The following is a 14,908-nucleotide window of genomic DNA, read 5'->3' as shown; positions in this document are numbered from 1 at the left end:
TTCATTTGAGTTTTAGTTAAACGTGGCAAATTAACCCTCTACTTCCTTGAACCTCACTTAAGTGATTACTAAAGGGAATTAAACAATACAAACCCAAAGGCAAAGAGAACAGGAGGCAAGACAACAAAAAGGAATGATATTAACAAAATTTGAGGGTGGAAAGTGGATAGAGCCATAATAATTAACTGACTTAGCAAAGTTGAGAAATTTTTAACTTAAGCACTTATAGAGGGAGGATCGTAACAGAAAATAAGCAACCACACCCCCACCCTTGAAAGGATCAGGCTTGAAGATACCAGGTAAGTGTTAGGTGTGAAATTGGACACAGGTAGATTAATTGACAGTCTAAAGAGAGAGTAGTAGGAAGTACCAGCTCTCCTCAGTCAAAGAAAACAAGTAACCACCCCTTCAATAATTTCCCAAAAGAAAACAAAAGATTTGTTCTTCGAGGCAATCTAACCAGAGAAGGTCCACACTGAAGGATGCACGACTATGGCACAGTATCAGACTGAAATGGGGTTTAATGAAAATGTACATATTGAACTATTGGACTCCAAGCCTTTTGTTGCTCCCAGAATTCTCTGAAGAGACTGAACAGCTCCAGATGAAAGAGATCCATGTACTAATTTTTAGCATCCTGCCCAAAAAAGGCAGATTCATCATAGCTTAGTGTTAAGAAAGGTAAACTCAAAGTGCAGAATGCAGATTCCAAAGGCTTGGCTGGACATGATTCCTGGCATTCATGATTAGATAACAAAATCTCCCAAAATTAAGTTGACAAGAAACTGACTAGGATGTTAAGTTATACTGCCAAAGGGGAAAAACAATAACAAGTAAATCTGTGATTGTTCAACAGCTTAGGAAATGCCCAGGTTTAAGTAGCCTTAGTACTTAGTGCTAGAATGAAAGAGGTGAGTCCAGTGCACAGCCAGACCTGAGAACCAATGGTCTATAGGAGAATGTGAAGTGCCAGCTTCCAGGTGTTACAAATGGCCTGCTCAGCTGCAGCCATGCTTCTCAAGGTTTAATTGCAGATTAAAATTCAAATTCTGAATTGACTCAGAATCCATCTCACCAGAGAAAAGCCCCTCTCTTTAGGAGCCACTCTAGCAACCACCATTTTTCTCTGTTTCTATGAGCTCAGGCTTTTTTATAGTCCACATATAAATAGAATTGTAAAGTATTTGTCTTTATGTGTGTGGCTTATTTCACTTAGCACAATGTCCTCCAGGTTCATCCATCTTACATGAGGAAAATGTGGAGGTGTTGGTCAAAGGGTACAAACTTCCAGTTCTAATGAATAAGTTCTGGGAATCTAATGGACAGCATGGAGACTATAGTTAATAATATTGTATTGTTTACTTGAAATTTGCTAAATGAGTAAACTTTATGTGTCTTAACCACACACATTCAAAAAAAGATGAGCAGTAATTGTGCGGTGATGAATGTGTGGATTATTTGATTGTGGAAATCATTACACATGTACCTGCATATCAAATCATCACATTGTACAGCTTGACTATGAACAATTTTTATTTGTCAATTGTACCTCAGTAAAGCTGGAGGTTGGGGAGAAAGAAGCCCCTCATTAAGAACAACATGTCTTCTGAGTCTAAGGAGTGGATAACTTGGGTGTTCATTAAATACTGTAATGCAGAATTCTTACCATTTGAGCAAAGCCTTCTTCTGGGAATTGGCCCCTTAGCCTATCTCAACTTTACCCTGGATATCTCCCAGACCATCTTTGCCTTTCCACCATAAGATAGTCTAGAACTGTCCTGATGTTCCTGATTCAAGACCCAATCGTGGCTTTTCTCAGGGAACCCTCTCTGTTTTCAGTGAAGGGCCGCACACAAAGGATCATAATCTGGGTGCTAGGCCTGTGGGTGATATCATTCCAGATTAGCATTGAAAACAGATGTTCTTCCACTCTGTGGGTTGCCTTTTCACTCTCTTCATAGTGAAGTAGAGTATCAGCAGAGTGGCAAACGTTATTTTTGCTACCGAATAAGAATTTTTCAAAACCATTAAGTTCATGCAGTTCAGTTTCTTTGATAGGATCTGATCTTATGAAAGCATATTAAAAAATATTCATTGTATGAGACACAAAGATCTATAACTTAACTACTTATAGAATAATTTGAGTTACAATCCACTCCATGTAACAATGGCATTGTTATTCAAATTGAACAGCAGTAAATAATTTTTTAATTATACTATCAGGCTTGGTTAATTGGATATCCATATGGTATCTTTTTGAAACCCTGAAAAAAAGAAGTTCTAAGTAGATTGTAAATCTAACTGCAACATTAAAATAATAAAGTTTTTAGAAGAAAATGTAGGAGGCTATTTCTATGACTTTGGAGTAACAGATTTCCCAACAGGGCTAATAATGATGAAAAGATTATAAATTGGACTGCATCAAGACTGAGAACTCTATTCATCAAAAGGCACTGAGAGTGAAAAGGTAATGCAGATAATGGAATATATTTGCAGTATGTTTATCCAATACAGGATCTGCATCCAAAATACATAAAGAATTGCAAATCAATAAGAAAAAGACAACATGATGAAAATGGAGAAAATGACATAAGTATATATAAGGTGCACAACTTGATTAGCCATCATGACTATGCAAATTGAAAGCACAATGCAATGCCACTGTATACCCTCAAAGAATATATCCAGTGTTGGCAAGAATGTAGAGCAAACTAAACTCTCGTATACTGATGGTGGGAGTGTAAATTAATACAAACGTATTGGGAAGCTATCTGGCAGGATTTACTAATGCTGAACATATGCCTATCTTATGACCCTATATACGCAAAAGATGTGTGTACATATGTTCACAAAAGACATAAAAAAGAATGTTTATAACAGCACTTTTCATAATAGTTAAAAACTGGAATTTACACAAATGTCCATCAAGAATGGAATGTAAAATAAATTGTGGTATATTCACAGAATACTATTTAGTAACACACTTCAGTGATACTATTCAGAAGGAATTTGCACAGCTGTGTACAACAATATAGAAAAATCTCATAAACATAATCCCAAGTGAAAGAAGCCAGATATCATCCTTGCCCTGATCTCACCTTGCTTTGTTATATAACATCATCTCTATCTAAAAAGGTGAGTGTGTATGTGTTTACCTGTGTGTATTTGAGTAGGGAGTTGCCTTTCTGTGGGTTTCAGCATGGTCCACAGAAGAGCCATTATGCTCAATTAATGTTGCTAATTCAGGTGAATCAAATATTAAAAGTATTTTTATCTGCCTACCTTAGATCTGTAGGGTTGGAATGCTAACTGCATTGGAAATATAAACTCATTTTTTTTTCTCTCTCTTGTTTTTCACTCTACTTTACCTATCCTTGACCTCAAATTGAGTTAATTTGCAACTAAGAATTGAAAGCCATTTTAGAATGCATGTTTATAAAATACTTTTTTTTAAAGTTCATAATATTTTCAAATTTTAGAAATTTAACCAGGCCTTAGGTTTTTCACATCCAGGAGTTTTAGCTATGAGTTAGCTATTCCTCATCCACAGGGGCCAAATAATTTAGCTATTGCTCATTTTCTGTTAAGGTATTCGTGGCATTGTTCACCTCCATTCTGTACACTTTTCTAAACCTGCTACCAAAATAAATAAAACTAAGTAACAAATTCTGATTATCTAAAGTTTCCAGAACTTTCTGAAACACAAAAGAGACATTTCACTATGAGGAAAGCCATGATCCCTGAGGAAATAAGGTGCATTGGTGATCCCAGGACCAAAACTTAGTCACGGTTCCTGATGTCTGAGCATTCTTGGTCAAGTTATCTAAACTATATGAGTTATACCATTTCTAGGCCATTTTCTCACTGGTATATTGGTGACAACAATCCCCACCTTGCAGCAGAGCTATGAGAAGTTAAACTAAGTTGAAAAATCATCTGTCCTTGAATAGACGCTCCACAATTAGTGCCTGTTACTTATTCACTAAACTGGAGGCCCCGCAAGGTGGCAACCATGCATTATTCACTTTGTTCTCAATGACCATGCAAATTCATAGAAATTATAAATGCTCTATAAATAGTTGTTAAATGAATAAGTTAGTAAATTAAAGAATTCTTTGAAAATATGATATTAATGGCTTCCAAATATCCTACTTTATGTATAACCTGGTTGGTTTTGAAAAGGTAGGTAGACCTGCTCTTTTTTCCTGGAATTCTTTACCAGACCACACAGGTGAAAACCAAGTATCCACATTCTAAGTTCAGAGAGTTATCTGCTGTAAGGCCAGTCACTGTCCTATGGGGCTTTCTGAAAAGGGCCATTTCAGCAGAACCCACACTAAAATTATACTGCCAGAGGGCTAGAGAGGAGATGAAAGTTTGACTCAAGGTGGGGAGTAATGGAGACGCAGAATTTGTCATGTAGCAAACCATCCCTTCCTCCTTCCCTCCCTTTGGGATTGGGGCCATTCAATTAGTTAACTCGCATTCCCGTGATACTGGAGGTGCCCAAGCCACTATGCTAAAGATTTTCAACCATCTCCCATGTAAAAAATACTGAACATCTGTCCTCACATAGTGCCTGTTTCCCAAGGCCTGATGCTAGGGGCATAAAGAAATGGGCAAGATAGTGGGAAACCTTGTCTGGTTCCAGTTCTAAGTGGGAATGCTTTCAATTTTTCCCCATTCAGTATGATGTTGGCTATGGGTTTGTCATATATGGCTTGTATCATTTTTAGGTAGGCCCCGTCTAGGCCTATTTTTTTAAGCATTCTTATCATAAAAGGGTGTTGAATTTTGTCAAATGCTTTTTCTGTGTCTATTGAGAGGATCATGTGGTCTTTGTTTTTGCTTCTATTTATATGGTGAATTACATTTACAGATTTGTGTATGTTGAACCATCCCTGCATCTCTGGGATGAAGCCCACTTGGTTGTGATGGATTATTTTCTTGATAAGGACCTGGATTCGGTTTGCTAGGATTTTGTTGAGAATTTTTGCATCTGTATTCATAAGGGATATTGGTCTGCAGTTTTCTTTTTTTGTTGCGTCCTGTCCTGGTTTTGGTATCAGGGTTATGTTGGCTCATAAAATGTGTTGGGGAGGATTCTATCCTTCTTGATGTTGTGGAATAACTTTTGCAGGCTAGGCACCAGTTCTTCTTTGTAGGTGTGGTAAAATTTGGGTGTGAAACCATCTGGTCTAGGGCTTTTCTTTTTAGCAAGGTTTTTTATTGCTGTTTCAATTTCAGTTCTTGATATTGGTCTGTTCAGGAATTCTATTTTTTCCTGGTTGAGCCTAGGGAGGCTGTGTGTTTCTAAAAATTTGTCCATTTCCTCCACATTTTCCAGTTTGTGTGCATAAAGGTTTTTGTAGAATTCATAGATGACATCTTGTATCTCTGTGGCATCAGTTGTAATTTCTCCTTTCATGTTCCTGATGGAGCTTATTAGAGAGTTTTCTTTTCTGCTCTTAGTTAGGCAAGAAAGAGGCCTCAGTGCAGAGAGGGCCTGGTTGGACAACATTCCCACCACTCAGTGTGTAAACTTCTGTGGATTTCCTATGGATGATGGCGGAGATTCCTGTGGAAAGTGGAGGAGACTCAGCCATCCCACTGCTCCAATCAAGAGTGCCACTTCTGGGTGAGGCAACTCAAGCAGCAATAGGATGGTCTAGATGAATTGTTACAGGACTGAGGGGAAGGAAGACACAAGCTCAGTTGTTATTCCTTTATCATAGCCTCTGAAAGGAAGGTCACCTCCAAAGAACCAACCCTGTACACCACCACCCAGGAGAGCCTGATGCTCTGAGGACACTGTCAGCCCCATCTGGACTCAGTGATGAGCAACAGGAGAAAGAATCCTGTGGTCATGTAAACTGTCTCCCTCCCCTTTGTTCTCCTTCTCTCAACCCCAAGGGAACAAGAGCAGGAAAGGAGGCAGGTGAGAGAATAGACATCCTGATGTGCCCTCTTCCAAGCTGCCGTATTCCTGGGATTCATGGGAAAAGGGGCAAGGAACAGACATAATTAAGTCTTAAAATTTCAAATCAATTCTCTTAATAAGTAGAACTCTTTGAAAAATTACATAAATGGCTTGAGACACCATTAAGGAAGCCAAAGATTCCACAGGAGGACAAGGTTTGATACCAAGATTTGATAGACCATAGCAGAAGCAGTCAATAGAAAAAAATAATTATAAATTCAAGCCAGGCCCTTGTGGATGTTCCATCATTTATGTAACCATTCTCTAACTTCCAGGCACCATTCTAGCCTGTAGTTTCTGGACTAATGCAAACGAGACAGATAGTTTTATGGCAGAATCTTAGGAGATTTTGTATCACATGGTGAACTACACACCATGCAATCAGAACAATTAGTATCCAGCACAAACCTGACCCACAGTGATTATATCAAATCCATATATCCCAATTCTTTCTGTCCCTATGTGCTCTCAGACCCATTCCTGCCCTTCCCTTAATCTGCTCTGTAGTACACAGGGCTGATCCCTGCAAATTTCATTTCCCATTGCCATGCAGTTGAATTCAGTCAGTAGGAACAGTGACTGAAGATCTGAGGGTGGACGAAAAGAGGGGCCAGTGCATTTCTTCACCGACTTCTGTTTCAGAGGCATTCCCAGAAGGGTTATATACCCGCCAGGGTTATGGCCAGTCCCTCTCTCCATCCTCCCAGCCCCTGCAGGCCCTGGCAATAATACTATCTCCTCCTCCCCTTTTTCTTCCACCCTGAAGCTGGTAGGAAATTCTGCTGCAGTTACTAATGGGGCTGCCTCTTTTCTCCTTCTTGCCATTTTGGCTCTTCCATCACTTCTGTAACTAGTTCCCCATATTGGAACCCTTTTTTTGAACTACTTGGCATGGGCTGTTTTTCTGATTAAACATCAAAAAATTTACTCCCCTGATCCCATCTGTTCTCCATCACTGTGTGAAGACACCCAGACTAATGGAAAATACACCCCCTTTCAAGGGATTCCATATTCATTCATTAATCTTTAACCTAACTAATGTTTTAAAGACAGAATACACTGATGTTTAGTGTCCATTACCAATCCCAAATTTTCAAAGGAAAAGTGATAGCCATCAAGAATAACGTCAAATTGAATTTCTCAGTCACTGGGACAAATGGGCATAACCCTGCACTCCCCACCCCTACATTTCAAAACTGGATATTTTTAGGGAGTCGGTGTATTTTTCCACATTGAGATATAAACCCCCAGAATATAAACCACAAAACCAGTTAAATTTTGATTAAAAACTGAATTGTATTTCTTTCAGAAGATAGACTCAAAGGATGAATGTATTCATTTATTCAACAAATATTTATTGACTACATAATTCTAGGTGCTAGATATACAGCCATACATAAAACAAACAAAATCCTTGCCTTCCTAGAGCTTGCAGTCTCAAAGAAGAGACACTCAAAAAGCAAACAAAGAAATATTTCAGCAAGCTGTAAGTGCCGTGAAGAACAATGGAGAAGGGAAAAGTGAGGATAGTGGCTGGGGAAGGTTTATTGCTAACAGGATGTCAAAGAAGGCCCCTGAGGGAATAACCAAAATGCAGGGTCTCACTGGTGAGAGGGAGTCAGGAGTGATTTTCTGTGACACTTAACACTTTTCTGACACTCTCAGACTGAACTTCCTTTAAAAATTGTTATATCTGATTTATATTAATATATAGCACTTAACAATTTAAAAAGACTATAGCAAACCAAATAAATTACAAAGTATATACAGCTAAAAATTCTCCTAATATACCAAGTACACATAGATTTTTGTTTGCAGGCTTGGAGCAAGCAACCATGTATTTCATAATTTCAAAAACAAATTGCTTACAGGCCTATCAGAAATATTACACAAGCACAAAAATGCCTTTCCTAATTTCAAAACAAAAATATACATTCTAAATCAAGCAATTCAATCATGTATTTCTTATTTCTAACTTATTTCTAACAATTGATAGTATTTGTATTACTTTGGGAATACCTTTATTGCCTAATTAAGCCACATATATCACACTCATTTGAAAAAAATTTGATACATGCACACTTTCAAAAGAAAATTCACCTTAAAAAATTTAAAAATTGAAAGGAACAATCCCTGCCAGTGATGGCTTTTAGGATATTTTTCAGTCATACTGCCACTTTCACTGATCATAGTTTTTATCTCATTTCATGAAAATATTTGGTCATTCCACAGTCTTCCAGAAGTTAACTGACAGTGGGGTCAGTGAAGAAAAAAAATGACAGGATTTCAAGGGCAAAATTCCTTCTTGCTTTGTAAAACTTGACCAATTCTTTATGCACCAAGTAATTTTAGTCTAATGAGAATGAGAGGATTTTTTTGAACTTTGCAATCACAGTTTTTCTTACATTTTTATATTTCCATGTCATAATACCCAGACACTCTTGATTCTTTTCTCTGCGAGAAGAGGGTCTCTTCAAAGGTCTCCCCTCCTTCCCTAACATTCTACAGAAAGCAGTAGAGTGAAGGAACAAAGACTCCACCACATCCTACATGCACACACCACTCTACCGGACATTGCCCTCTTCTGGTCCTATGTTCAGTCATTCAGACTCCTTGTTACCACAAAGGCAACAACCAGTAAACTACAAATTAAAAGGTGCCAAGGGTTTATAATGTTGCCACCCATTAACTGACTCAATCCCAACCTGTTTTCTATAATAATCTATGCCAGTCCTTAAAATGTCCACTACAGTTTCCAATAAATCTTTCCAAATTATTAAGGAAGATTCCTAAATAAAATAGTTATATTAAAGTCAATTTAATATAACCCTCCTAACCCACCATGCCTAAAGTAAGCACTCAATGTTAGAGCTCTCAAAAAAATAAAATAAAAATCAGAAGAGTCATATTTAATGGGTCTAGTGGACAAAAATGGAAGTAGCATCAACTAGCAATCAGTCCAATGACCAGATAATTTCTTTCTTTTTACATTATTAAAATACTGAGTTTATTTCGCATGTATATTTTTGTCTCATCACCATTTACATGTCTGATCACCACTACTACTATGTCATATAGTAACATTCCATACATATTTAAAACCAAACAAAGGGTGGATGGAGTTCCATCTTTAAAACCTAAACAGGATCTTTAGACAAGACATTCTTGGCAGTGGTACCTGGACAACATTTATCAAACACAGTAGGGAAATGTCTTATTCTTCATTACAAAAAGGACAGCCAGATATCAACTGTTACAGAAACACAGTAAGACGGAAATTTTTAACAAACTGTTTAAACTATTTTCTTAAAGAGACTTCTTCCACTACCAGAGATCTTGAATAGACTCCTGGTCAGTCATCCAGAGCAATTCCTCACATAATTAATGAATTTGGCTTCCACTTTGGGAAAAGAACCACTTTTTTCTATACTTGCTTACATCTTTGCCTTGATGTCTTCTATAGAACTAGAAGGTTTTAGGTGTTTTAGGAGTTTTCTCCTGTTTTTTGAAGAATTCTTGACCTTTTGATCTTGGTGTTGATGGTTTCAAGTCTTTTCCATTCTGGTTTGATTTTTGTACATTTTTGGCTGGAGTATCTCATACGAATTTCTTCACTGGAGCTTTTTCTTCAGTTTCCTCATCAAAATCAGCAGCAGCAGCAGAAAGTTTTACTTTTCTCTGTGGCAACTTGCTGTCTACTCCAGGGGCAGATCGCTCTCCAGGTATACTTAAGAGTTTTATATCCTCCTCTTCATCTTCTGACTCTGCATCTTCCTCCACAGCTAAGTGCTGCCCACTAATATGCACAGGCCCTGAACCACACTGCAACTATAAAACCATGGGTGGTGTTATTTCAAATCCTCTAAGGAAACCATTGGCTGTACAGACAGTTTCAAAGTATCCAATGTTACTTTAATTGGACTGCCTTCATAATTCATTGCCTCTGCTTCAACAATGTGCAATTCATCCTTTGCACCAGGGCCTAAACTGACCATTCTCAAGGATACCTGGTGCTAATTTTCATCATTATCACCTTAAAGTGATAATCTTTGTAGGGCTTTAGTTCACAACCAAAAAGATGGTTCTGGGGCCTTGGAGACTCATGTCTATGTCTGTCGAATCTTCCATGGGCTGGTGGCATGCACTTAGGTGGGAGAAAAGGGGGAAGGTGGGAACAACTACTCCAGAGAAGAGCCATGCAGGACAGAATCACACGAGGCTCAGGATAATTTCTTAATCTGCAATTCTCAGCCTTAGGATGCATGTGATTGGCACCATATGCACCACGATATATCTATACTTTCTACCCACACACACATGCTCGTGTGCACATGCACACACACTCCCCACTACTGGCAAGGTTCTGGGGAAAAGATAGAGGAGAAGAGATGAACTTCAAGATAAATATGACAGGTGCAAAGTCCTGTTTGACCACAGGAGCTCTGCCCTTTTTATAGTAACCCTTGTCTTTCTACTGCTATGTATCAGAGCAGAGTAGTTGTTTTCATGAGCTTGTTAACTCAAAGTAGGCTTACTTGTCAATGATGAATCAATAGAAGTTATTAGCTGTCAGGTTATGACCAACATGAGAGTGAGGCTTTAATGTCAGGAGATCAAAGTTACCTGTTACTCCATACAACTCTCCATAAGGAGACTTGGGGAGACCCAAACTCCAAAGCTGGACAACTGAGATGGATATTTATTATTAAGCAAACACACAAAAAAGTTTTTCTCAATAGCAATTTTAGTGTAATGCTCATAATATCATTCATTCATTATATTGTCTTTTCTTCAACTGAAAATCTGTGTGTTTAATACAATTGCCTTTCCATAGTCTCTTAGCACACTCCATGTCACATTTTTTTTATTATTATTATTGTGGATCCAAGGCTCCTGTATAAAATCAACCTATTGTACCTTGTGGTAATATTTCACTTTTGTTTGTCACCATTTTTTCATTTTTATAAGGCTGGCCTCCTTTCCTCTCTTAATACTATGCCAGAAATTTCTGAAAGTGTAATCACTCCTCATCAATAATGATGTTTCTGACCTATCTTGATTTTCCTGCCCCAAGTTAAGCAGTAGCTCTCCTCAAAATTGAACTGGTTCATTTTGAGGAAAGATAATACAAAGTCCTAAAATCTGGGTCCTTGTCTGCATTTTTTATCATTCCACACTACCTCTAGCAATAAACTGCCTTATATTAGAAGCTGTGCAAGTGATTTTAGCAACCTAAGAGTAGACTTTCAAACTCAGTACTTCAGCTATTTATGTGAAGTAACTGATATTCACCAAGGTTGTTATATGTTGTATGTCTACTGCAAATCATGTTGGTCTCCAGTTTATACTGATGTGGTATATACTGGGTAGTAGCAAAATGGGTTAAAATAAAAAAAAGAAGATAGTTCCCCTAAAATGGCAGAAGTCCATAATGTATCCATATCTAGACCTAACCAAATACAGGTCCATTTTTGGTTGACTTTTTCTCTACTATCAAGCATATCACAGAAAATTTTATTAACACACTCTGGCAAAATGCCCCTTGGCTCTCTGTCCCAGTTAAAAGAGAAGCAGTTCAATAAGATGAGGTCCATTAGTTTCACTGTTCTTGCAATTGATGCCCTATACAATGTAATACATATTCTGTATAGGTGACCAATGTATGGAGGGTCCTGTGCTTCCTTTGACTTTTCCTTTGTCTTAAATAAGAGCTTTTATTGCAGCTTTCTTAATTTTTTCTGCCTATTATATATCACTTACAAATGTAGTAACTGAATGTATTTCATGCATAAGTTACAAACGAACCCTTTTCTTTCTAAAGAATATCTTTTTTTAATTACACTGTTTGAGTTGATTTCTGTTACTTCATACCAAAAGATCTTTATTTTTGAAGGTGGTCTCATGTTAGTAGCTATTATAAAATAGAACATCCTTAGCATTTTAATCAAGTAAGGTCATGATTGGAAAAGCTGCCTCTTTCTGGTAAGAGTCTACAGGAGTCAGAACTCATTGGCACATTTTCAGTGGGGTAAATTAAAAACTTTAATCAGGGACTGAAAGCCAATCATTCCCAGACAGTAGAACAATCAAAGGGGAAAAGAGGTTTGTCTCAGCTGTTCCCTTTATAGGTCTCTTAACTAAATTATTAATGATGGGGGAAGATAGTACACTCTTATAAAAGTTTCTTTATGGACTTCATTTAGAATTATTTGTCCTTAGTCTGTTGGGACCTTCTAGGGGAATCCTGCCTGGGGTGAATATTGACTTCAGTGCCTGTAAAATCTTCTAAGCTGTTTTGTCTTTGGTATTCTCAGCCCAGGCAACTCAACAGCATAGCAAATGCAGAAATAAATGACAAGATAAAGAGGACCTGTTCCAGAGTCAGCTCAAGGATACATTTATAGCTTCTTCATAGACTTAATGGGAGGGAAGTGGCAATTAATCCAAAAAAACACCTTCATGATGGCTTGAAATCAGTTCCAAATTTGGGATACAGTTGTTCTCAGTTTATCTTTTAGTTTGCTAGAAAATCCACTGGATTGTGTCCAATGCTCTCCACTCAATAATGTTCCCACTGCTCTTAGATAACACAAGATGTTAAGCCTGTTAGGATAAACTAACTCACCCTGTGAGGCTTAGGAAATTGGTCCATGCCTACAAGGTCTCCTGCTCCTGAGACCCCCATGTGGAACAAAATTCCAACATCTCTATAGAACAGAGGCCTTAGTATAAATGCTTGCAGAGATCAGAGAGCAAAACAATGTCTTTCACTAACTGATGAAAAGACATTGCCCCCCATCTGCCCACCTTCTAGCTCCCACCACACTAGATCTTATGTGAGAAAATCTTCCTGATTCTCAAGAGAAGCTTATGGGTTTCTATGTTTCTTTATAGTAGGGATGTCAGATGAGCAGAATGGGATTGATGATGCCATTGGTCCATGACACATTATCTTCATTTGTTCCTCCTTTTATTTTGTATGTATCCCCTTCATCCCATATAGTCCAATTTCTCTCCCCATTCATAGTTTCCAACCTAAAGTATTTAATATTTATATCTTCAATTCACCTTCACATTTTTATTTATATAGGTGTGTAAGAAAATGTCTTTAAAATATCTACATTACTGTTTATGTATGTTTAATTTACATAAATAGTACTAAACTACAAAAATTATGTTTTAGAGATCTATCCATGTGGCTAAATGTCTACTGTTTTCATTCCTAGGGATTGCTGTATAGTCTACATTTAACCTAATTATCCCCTAGTTCTTTGCTACCACAAGTAATGCTGTGATAAACAACCTCATATGAATACCTCCTAGTGTCCTCTTAAGAGAACTTCTATAGTATTTGGAGTCTACACAATAGTTACTCAATTTCACTAAGTACTAATGTATTGCTTTCCAAAGTGATCCTACCAGTCCCCAAACCCCCAGCAGTGCATGAGGTTTCCCACCTCCCCACACCCTCACCAACATTTCTTTTTGTACTTTAGTAGGCAGTACATTGAAGTTAAATATGGCAGAGACAAAAGGAATGGCTGTGGGTGGTGTTACATCTAGGATCATGGTCAGTTAGAATCCTTGTGAGATTTTTATAAAACCTGAACATCTAATATCCAGGATTTTGCTGTATCATCTGCAATGCATATCCCATCATCCTAAAAACATTATAAAGCCTGCTACACTGATAGCATTTTTACATTCAGACTACTTTCAAGAGAGAAGAGCAGGTGCTCAATGGGGTATCAATGTTTTCTCCTCTTGCTGATCAGAACAGAACAGATACACAGGCTCCAAGCAAAAGAACTGACTTCATAGCAAGGAAACCATCACTACCATCCAAAGCTTCATTTTCCTCATTCAGCATCTCAGAAAATTCCCATACAGTGGTGGTTTATCAGTCAGGGTTCTCCAGAGGATATATATATGTAAGTAGATAGATACAACACAGGGGATTCATTAGAGGAATAAGCTCACGCAATTATGGAGCCTGAGGAACCCCAAGATAGGCTGTCTATAAACTGGAGAAGTAGGGAAGCCAGTAGCATAGCTGTCCAAGTCTGAAGACCTCAGAACCACGGCAGGCATATGCATATTTCAGGATTTTTATGCTTTACCTGATAATAAAAATCCTGAAATATGCATATGCCATCTGAAAGATTATAAATATTTGTAAAAAAATAAAGTATGCTTTAAAGACCGAGAACTTTTTCATTAAAAAAATGATATAAATGTTTGAAATGTCATCTTAAAGAATTAAGGACTAAATAAAATGAGTTTACATTATATGTATCGAGTATTAGATAATCATTGCAACTAATCACAACTTCAATTGAACAAAGACCAAATCAAGTAATTTTTCTAACACAATTGTATAAAACCTCCAATTCTAATTTGTGGTTAACTTTGGATCCACAAGATAGACTGCTTTGAGCAAAAAAAAAAAACAAAAAAAAAAAAAGAAAGGAAAAACTTTGGTAACAAGGCAATAAACTGGATGCTTTTTGCAAGAATATTCCAATTTTTCCAATGGCCTCCCTTAATCTTTGACACTTAAATCATTCTCTTAAGAAAAAATATAAGTTCATTTTCACCTCTCTTGATTTTGGAATGTCATCTACAAACCTATGTTCCTTTATGCAGTTTCTTAGAAAGGGATGTTGTCTTTGCTCCTTGAGGGAGAGCGCCTGCCCCTAGCTGATCTGCCATTAAAGCCCATGGGTCCAATGAAGAGCACATCTAAGCCCAGAAATTACTCCCTCATCACTGACAAAACTTATAAAGAAAATAGAAACAATCTTCAGGCAATGCTACTCCAGAACCAGGTGAAGAGGCCATGTTACTGACATCTTGCTTAAGTAACATGTATCACAATGTGAAAAATACCCCTGGTGGATGCATATCTGAAAGTTAGAATTTTAAGAT

At 37.5% G+C, this 14,908-nt stretch overlaps 1 pseudogene; it reads right to left on the bottom strand.

The window, feature by feature from the left end:
• Window positions 1–9,278: 9,278 nt before the first annotated feature.
• Window positions 9,279–10,108, bottom strand: LOC123632217 (annotated as a pseudogene).
• Window positions 10,109–14,908: the final 4,800 nt, after the last annotated feature.

This window comes from Lemur catta, chromosome 2, assembly GCF_020740605.2.
Source record: "Lemur catta isolate mLemCat1 chromosome 2, mLemCat1.pri, whole genome shotgun sequence".
NCBI lineage: Eukaryota > Metazoa > Chordata > Mammalia > Primates > Lemuridae > Lemur > Lemur catta.
Note: the sequence above shows the minus strand (reverse complement) of the source record. Positions and strands in the feature narration are given on the sequence as shown.